The sequence below is a fragment of the Carettochelys insculpta genome, chromosome 7 (assembly GCF_033958435.1).
Source record: "Carettochelys insculpta isolate YL-2023 chromosome 7, ASM3395843v1, whole genome shotgun sequence".
Lineage (NCBI taxonomy): Eukaryota > Metazoa > Chordata > Testudines > Carettochelyidae > Carettochelys > Carettochelys insculpta.
The window spans coordinates 3,441,259-3,449,668 of NC_134143.1; positions in this window are offsets into that span (position 1 = coordinate 3,441,259).

An 8,410-nucleotide genomic window follows, 5' to 3' on the forward strand; every position below is an offset into this window, starting at 1 on the left:
CTGGCTAGTAGCAGAGTAAAGTGGGAGCCACATCTCTTTCACCCCAGAGTCAAGCACAGCTGCCGAGCACCAAGAGCTAGTGACAATACACAAGAAAGTAAATGCATTGGAGTGCAAGAGCAACAGAACGATTGCCCGAACCAGTCATCTCGGCAAGGGGCTGATAACGACACTGAAGGACAGACTGAGATGGCAGATAGAAGAACAACCACTGGACGAGCAAGCGGGATTCAGGAAAGAGAGACGGACCAGACAGCCAATGTAGGAACTAAGATTGAGAGCAGAGACAGCTTGACGGAAGATCAAGAATATCTTTGGCTGCTTTGTTGATTTTCAGAAGGCATTTGACAGTCGTGATAAGAAAGTCACTTGGGCAGTGTTGGAGTCATCCAGAGTGGATACCAGACCGATAGGGTTGCTGAAGGGTATCAACGATGATGAAGATGCAGTGGTGAAAATGAGTTAAGAGCTGGGAAGTCGGTTGAGAACGAGTAGAGGTAGGAAACAAGGAGATCTGATATGACCGAGTATTTTCATCAAGCCCCTAGAGAGATCGATGGACAAGATCGAGGAAGAGGCAGAAGGGATATCTGTGCAGGGGAAGAAAAACAACAGCTTGAGGTTTGCAGATGATATAGTTATCATTGAAGAAGATGAAGAGAAGCTAGAATGGTGCAGGCACTAAAGGAGGAAAGGAAGAAGTACAGACTGATTGGGAACATGGATCAAACAAAAACAATGGTATTTGGAGATGAGGAAATAGGAAGGAAGATCAGCGTAGACGGGCTTGAACTAGGGAGTGTCGAGAAGTTCAGGTATCTGGGAAGCAACATAACAGGATCTAGACTGTAAGAAGAAAATCGCCACAAGAACAGCGAAAGCAAGAGCGAGTTTGAAGGCGATGGCTAAGATCTGGAAAAGCAGAACAATTAGCTTAGGAACAAAGCGAAGCATCTTGAAAATGTGTGTTCAGCAGCATGTTGTACGGATGTGAGACGGGGTGATAGCTGAAGTTTTAACGAGAAGGTTATTGGCATTTGAGAGGAGTTGTTCTAGAGAGATGGAGTTTCAGGGGAGAAGCCAAACAAGCCAGTTTAGATTCTGTAGCCCACTGGGCTTTCGTGTTAGCCACGCATGCAAAAGGCCCCCTGGTTGAAAGCGGATGGAAACGCATCATTTCATTCTTTGCACATCCCCTTTCTGTTCTGTCGGGGCACCCAGAGATGATGCTGTTGAGAGTTGCTCATCAACACATGCAAGAGGCTACTTTTTTCTCTGAATACTGCTTTCAGCTCAGCTCCCTCATTCTCTCATGCTCCTATTAGGGAAATCCCAGAGTACAAACACTCCCTGGGATAGAGTGTGACACCACAAACCAGACTGTCTTCTTCTGTCATAGCAGACACCCTTGGGGGCAGGTCTGGCAGGGGCAGGGGCAGTGACTCCAGGACCTAGGGCTCAGTGATAGCTTGAACTGGGGAGCCAGAAAGCTTCAGTCCTTGAGGCAATCTCCCAGTTATCTGTGTATTGGTGAGAAGGACACAGAACACAGATGGTGGCAGCTCCTCTGTGAGTCCTTGAGACAGCCCCAAGGAGCCTGTGATGTTCAGGCCCCACTGATACTTCCCGGTGAGCTTGTGACAGTCCCTCTCCTGCTCCTCCACTTTCACAGAATGCTTTGGGGGAGATGGGTGGCAAGACATCAGGGTCAAAAAGTTAACCCATCAGCAAGACAAGAGCCCTGCCATAAGCTTCTACCAGAGGGAACTTGCTGGGCTCTCCATACAGTCCACTGCTCTGCTATGTGAGTTCTTGAAAGGTAGCCACTAGCTGCTCCCTCCGTCACTTTCTCCAGGGTGGCCCTTCCAGGTGCGCCAGGGTAAGGGCCACCCAGGAGCTTTGCATTTCAGGGGAGGAACAGGAGAACCCAGGTGACATTGTGAGGTGCACTGGTTATCGTATTGTCTTGCCTGCAAATGTTCCCCAGCTAAAAGCAGGAAGAAACCCAGAATCTCCTATCTATCTTGGCAGGTGTTGCTACTTCTCTGGCTGGCCTCTGACCTGACATTCCCTGTCCCTCTCAGTGTTGGCAAGCAGACAGCATGCAGAACCTTTCAATGAGACAGGGACCACTTTTCTAATTAATGAAACAAAAGCATCAGGCAGCAGCCTTGTCCAGGGAGCCTGTCATCTCCTCACATGCTGCTGTGTGCAAAGCCTTGAGAAGAACCTTTGACCACTTCCTTCACTCCTTTTACTCGGCGACTTCCTTCACCCTTGGACTGAGAAGGACTCAGGCTCTCAACTCAGGCTGTCCCTAACCAGCCCTTCCCCAATGGCCAGAGAGGTTGTTGGTCACAGGGTTCTCATCTTTGCCTCATTGCATTGACCCCATCACCCAAATTCTTGCTGCCCAAGTGCACCCATGAGAGTCAGACTCGCCAGCCCATGCACCAGATGAAGGCTTCATAATCACGACCTCAACCTGGGGTAGGGGCTTCCTAGTGGACCTGGGCCAGGTGAGGTTCAGAAGTCCCTGGACCCAGCCTCCCGAAGCTCAGAGCCACCTGCCCTAAGCCCACGCTTCACAGCACTCCTCACACAGGAAGGAGCAGCAGGAGGACTCTCCTAAGGGCACCAGCCCTCCACAGCAGCTCCATTGGCTTTCTCTGCGCCTCATTTCCTCGCCAGCTCTTCTGGCCTCAAGGGCTCCCTCTGTAGGAAGTGGGGAAGTCGTAGAAACAGGGATCCAGTACCTCAGCCAAATGTGCACAGCCACAACCTTGCAGAGACTCTTCTGGCACCTTAGAAACCCCATTCAGCCCGGTTCAAGTGCTGCTGGGTGTGTCTACACTAAAAAATTAGGTTTAAGGAGTTCAGGTGAATTTTGTATTGCCTAATTGTAGTAAGAGGGAAGCCAACCCTGGAGAAAAAAGAGACATTTGCAGGCTGACAACACTGGGCTCTGGGAGAGAGGAAAACCAAAAGTGGGAGAATATGGATGTGGAACCGACTCCAGCTCACCAGCTAACACCCCACATATGCAAGCAGTTTGAGGCACCCGCCAAGCAAAGTGAAGGCTCCAGGGTTTTAAGTGGAACAGTGTCAGATGTGTGTGATGAGAAGGGAATATGTATATTTGCGAAAAGGGTCCTGAGTCCCAGATCCCAGCCACATGCCTTGGCACAAAGAGCAATGGCCCCTGCATGAGGTGTGTCATGGGGATAAGAGTTACCCCCACAAAAAGCACCACACCTCAGAAAAGAAAACCACTGTGACGTAACCCAAGAAACCAGCCACACACCCAGCTCAGCAGCCCCAGCTGCCCTCCCCAAACTCCCAGTGAGGCCCAGCACACACCGAACAGCCCTCCCTTGGCCTGGCTGGGCACCCACAGACAATGTTCCCTCCAGCCTCTTCCATCCATGTGTGGAATACATTTGATATGCTCTGAACTATGCACCGATGTGCACCACCAATGGAAATAAAAGCCTGAGTCGTGAGAGCTCTGCTAATCAGCTGAGTGACATTGGAATCTCTCCTGAGCAGTTGAACAAGCCCACAGCTAATGGGGCACAGGGCCTCAGACACAGCACCGCACCCAGCCCTGCCCTGATTTGGCCTTGGGATGCACTGAGTGAGGGAGCCGACTGCCCCTGAGCTCAGCCCACGCTGGAGGCAGCCGGGCAGCTTGTGATTTCTCACACAAGGCAAGTGCTCCTCATGCTCTGTCACAGGGTCGAAGGAGTCGAGTGCAAGTCAATGTGTGTCAGTCAAATATGTGTGTCAAGTGTTCAAAAGTGCCCGACTCCAGACTCTGTGTTTCCCTTGAGTGGGTCTCGGTGGGAGACGCAGCTTCAAACCCCTCTCCTCACACACACATTGTGACCACAGGAACCAGCCTCATTTCAGCCTCTCCAGTCACATGAGATAAGTCCGTGTTCAGGATCTCGCAGAGGCTCTTTCCCACCCTCCCCTCATGGGCAGAAGAAATCGCGGCATTTCCACACACACCAGCCTGGCAGGAGGGCAGAGCTGGGTGACGCCAACCGCCCGTCTCCTCTCACTGGGGTGTGGAACTCCCGGAGTCGCTCTGAGCACACCCCAGAACTGCAGCACCGATGTGCTGCTGCGAACGTACCGACAGTGAGCGTCGAACTCCTGCCTCGGTTTCCCCAACCAGTCAGGTGCACAGAGCTGCCGGAGATGGGCCATAAGTGACACAGGGGCTCCCCTACTCCCCCTGCCTGTGCGCACAGCTGCCAGGTGAGGAGAGAGGCTGGTGGGCAGGCAAAGCCAAGGGCCCCGTTCCACGGACTCAAACCCTGTCAGCTCCTGCGATGTGAGAGCGACTCTTCTCCCTTCGCCTCCAGGAGAGAACTGGAGCCGGCTGGGTGTGTGCGCCTGGAAAAGGCAGCAGACATGGAGAGGGCAGAGCTGGGGGCAAATGGAAGCAAATGAATGGGTCCCTCTTGGGGCGTGTCTGTTATCAGAGCTGGTCCCTGCACAGGGACAAATGGGGATAGCGGCACAAGGCCGTGTGCTTTTGGGGGCCCTGCAGCAGCTGCCACAATCAGCCTCTGCAGCGGGAGTTCTGGGCTGGTTCCCCAGGGTTCAGAGCCAAGAACAGTGGCAGAAGAATTTTACCATTAGGCTTCTGGAAAGGAGCCCCCCAAAAGGCAGAGAGCCGGGATCTGTGCGGACAAGGTAGCTTGACTCTCCCCTTTTCCTCCCCCATTTTCACTTCCTTGGGGCAGAGGGTGTGAACACAGCAACATGATGTGTGGAGACTTGCAGCTCCTGGTGACCAACTGTGTCTGTCCTGGGCCCATTTGGCCACATTTAGGGGGTTCTCTCTTCGTCAGGCAGTGCTGTGGCCCTTGGGGAGCATGTGAAGTGGTGCCGAGGAAGCATGCTGGCCTCATCACCCACAGGTTAATGGACTGAAGCCATTTTCTGCTAGCCATGGGCACCATATTCTTTTGATTCAGGCTGGAACCCAGAGGGGGCCAAGACCCTGCCCCAGCACTGGGCCACCTAAGCTATCAAACCAGACACACGAGTGGCCTTCCTCCAGCTTCGAGAGCTGCAAGAGGCTTTTAACCCACTTGGGCTACGTCTACACGTGCAGCCAACATCGAAATAGTCTATTTCGATGAATAACGTCTACACGTCCTCCAGGGCCAGCAACGTCGATATTCAACTTCGACGTTGCTCAGCCCAACATCGAAATAGGCGCAGCGAGGGAACGTCTACACGTCAAAGTAGCACACATCGAAATAGGGATGCCAGGCACAGCTGCAGACAGGGTCACAGGGCGGACTCAACAGCAAGCCGCTCCCTTAAAGGGCCCCTCCCAGACACAGTTGCACTAAACAACACAAGATACACAGAGCTGACAACTGGTTGCAGACCCTGTGCCTGCAGCATAGATCCCCAGCTGCCGCAGAAGCAGCCAGAAGCCCTGGGCTAAGGGCTGCTGCCCACGGTGACCATAGAGCCCCGCAGGGGCTGGAGAGAGAGCATCTCTCAACCCCCCAGCTGATGGCCGCCATGGAGGACCCAGCAATTTCGACGTTGCGGGACGCGGATCGTCTACACGGTCCCTACTTCGACGTTGAACGTCGAAGTAGGGCGCTATTCCTATCTCCTCATGAGGTTAGCGACTTCGACGTCTCGCCGCCTAACGTCGAAGTTAACTTCGAAATAGCGCCCGACGCGTGTAGACGTGTCGGGCGCTATTTCGAAGTTGGTGCCGCTACTTCAAAGTAGCGTGCACGTGTAGACGCAGCTTAGGTGAGAGTAGTAAGAGCCTAGCGTTGAGTTGTGCCGCCTCCATGGGGCAAACTCTTGGGGCGCCTGTCAGTCAATCCTGACTGCCCACTGCGAAGGGGCTCTGAGCTCTAGCAGTTAAAGTCACGGGTGTGGAAAGGCTCTTAGTGCTGCCATTGGGGCACCTGTCAATCAGTGTTGACTGCCCACTGCGAAGGGGCTCTGAGCTCTAGCAGTTAAAGTCACAGGTGTTTAGGACCTTGGGGCATCCGTCAGCCTAGCCCGGGCTGCCCGCCACGAAGGGACAGTGCGTCCTGGCGGTTAAAGTCACGGATGGTATAAAACGGGCATAGCTGGCACCTCACCAAACATCCTTGGCCATCGGCTAACACCTGTTCTGTCCTTCCAATGTATTTGCTATCCTGGAATGATTGCATCCCACTGATTGTCCTCATGTAAATTAGGTGGTCATGGGATAGGAGGAAAGGTCCTTTCATGGATCGGGAATTGGTTAAAAGACAGAAAACAAAGGGTGGGAATAAATGGTAAATTTTCGCAATGGAGGAGGGTAACTAGTGGTGTTCCCCAGGGATCAGTCCTGGGACCGATCCTGTTCAACTTGTTCATCAATGATCTAGAAAATGAGGTAAGCAGTGAGGTGGCAAAGTTTGCAGATGACACCAAGTTGTTCAGGACAGTCAAAAGCAAAAGGGATTGTGAAGAACTACAAAAAGATCTCAGCAAACTGAGTGATTGGGCAGCAAAATGGCAAATGAAATTTAATGTGGGTAAGTGTAAGGTAATGCATGTTGGAAAAAATAACCCAAATTACACGTACTACATGATGGGGTCAAATTTAGCTACGACAGATCAGGAAAGGGATCTTGGAGTTATAGTGGATACTTCTCTGAAGACCTCCACGCAGTGTGCAGCGGCAGTTAGTAAGGCAAATAGGATGTTAGGAATTATTAAAAAAGGGATCGATAATAAGACAAAAGATATCACACTTCCCCTATATAAAACTATGGTACGCCCACATCTCGAGTACTGCGTGCAGATGTGGTCTCCTCACCTCAAAAAAGATATATTGGCATTAGAAAAGGTTCAGAAAAGGGCGACTAAGATGATTAGGGGCTTGGAAAGGGTCCCATATGGGGAGAGGCTAGAGAGACTGGGACTTTTCAGTTTGGAAAAGAGGCGATTGAGGGGCGATATGATAGAGGTATATAGAATCATGAATGGTGTGGAGAAAGTGAATATAGAAAAATTATTTACCTTTTCCCATAATACAAGAACTAGGGGACACCAAATGAAATTGATGGGTAGTAGGTTCAAAACTAATAAAAGGAAATTTTTCTTCACACAGCGCACAGTCAACCTGTGGAACTCCTTGCCCGAGGAGGCTGTGAAGGCCAGGACTCTATGAGGGTTTAAAAAAGAGCTTGATAAATTTTTGCAGGTTAGGTCCATAAATGGCTATTAGCCAGGGATAAAGTATGGTGCCCCTAGCCTTCAGAACAAGGGCAGGAGATGGATGGCAGGAGATAAATCACTTGATCATTGTCTTCTGTTCTCCTTCTGTGGGGCACCTGGCATTGGCCACCGTCGGCAGATGGGATGCTGGGCTCGATGGACCTTTGGTCTGACCCAGTATGGCCATTCTTATGTTCTTATGTTCTTATGTTCTCATTTCACCAGGTTTCTGTGATGCCTATTATGTTAATCTCCCCCTTAATACCAGGTACTCTAGTCCACCCATCTTACTAGTTCAACTTCTCGCATTTGTGGAGAAGCACTTTAAAGTGACGTGCACGTAAAGCAAGGACACGTCAAGTGAGATGTGCTCGCCTTGCACACCACACTGATGGACGTGTGCTCCCTCTGCATCTATTCAAGGGCTGCTGTGGTTCAATGGGCACAACCCAAAAGTCCTCAGGACACAAACGCATTTAGCAAAAGTAGCCTATGCTTGGAGACCAATGGCCAGGCTTTATGGCCAAAACGGCTGAGGTTCTTTAATTGTGTTGGCTGCTTTACAGTAAACCAGAGAAACAAGTCAGGCTTATGCACAAACGGTTACCAAAATTTATTAACCTAGATTCTAATCATGTGGTTACAAAATTGCTAGTGCCTACTTATTTAAATGTATAGATGTTACACACACAAACAAGTTACAAAACTGAAGCCACAATCCCAAAGAAAGAAAAGAAAGTATAGAGCTCTGTGTCAAAATACGTGTACACTAAAGATAGGAGATCAGGTGTGGGTGCTTCTTACCCTCCTTGCATCTCTCGATTCCAGCGGTGCCAAGCCAGGATCGGTCACTCAATTCCGCGGAAAGACGAATAAGGGACAAGGCTCAGGGACCCTTTTAGCTGCAGAAGCCTTGGGAGGCTGTCACTTATCTGACCAGCAGATAGATAGCGAAAAGCACTCAGAAATCATGGTGCTGTAGGTCCCATACTTATACCTCTGTACTCCTTTATTCTCTTTCTCCCTTCTTATGCCAAATTGGGGCTGGTCTGTCTGGGCGACGCCAGCTCTCGCAAGAGTAGTTTACACTTGCAAGGGAGAGAAACAATAAGTTTCGACTACTGGACATTCCTTTTATTAGGGTAAATATTTTCCCACCTAGGAT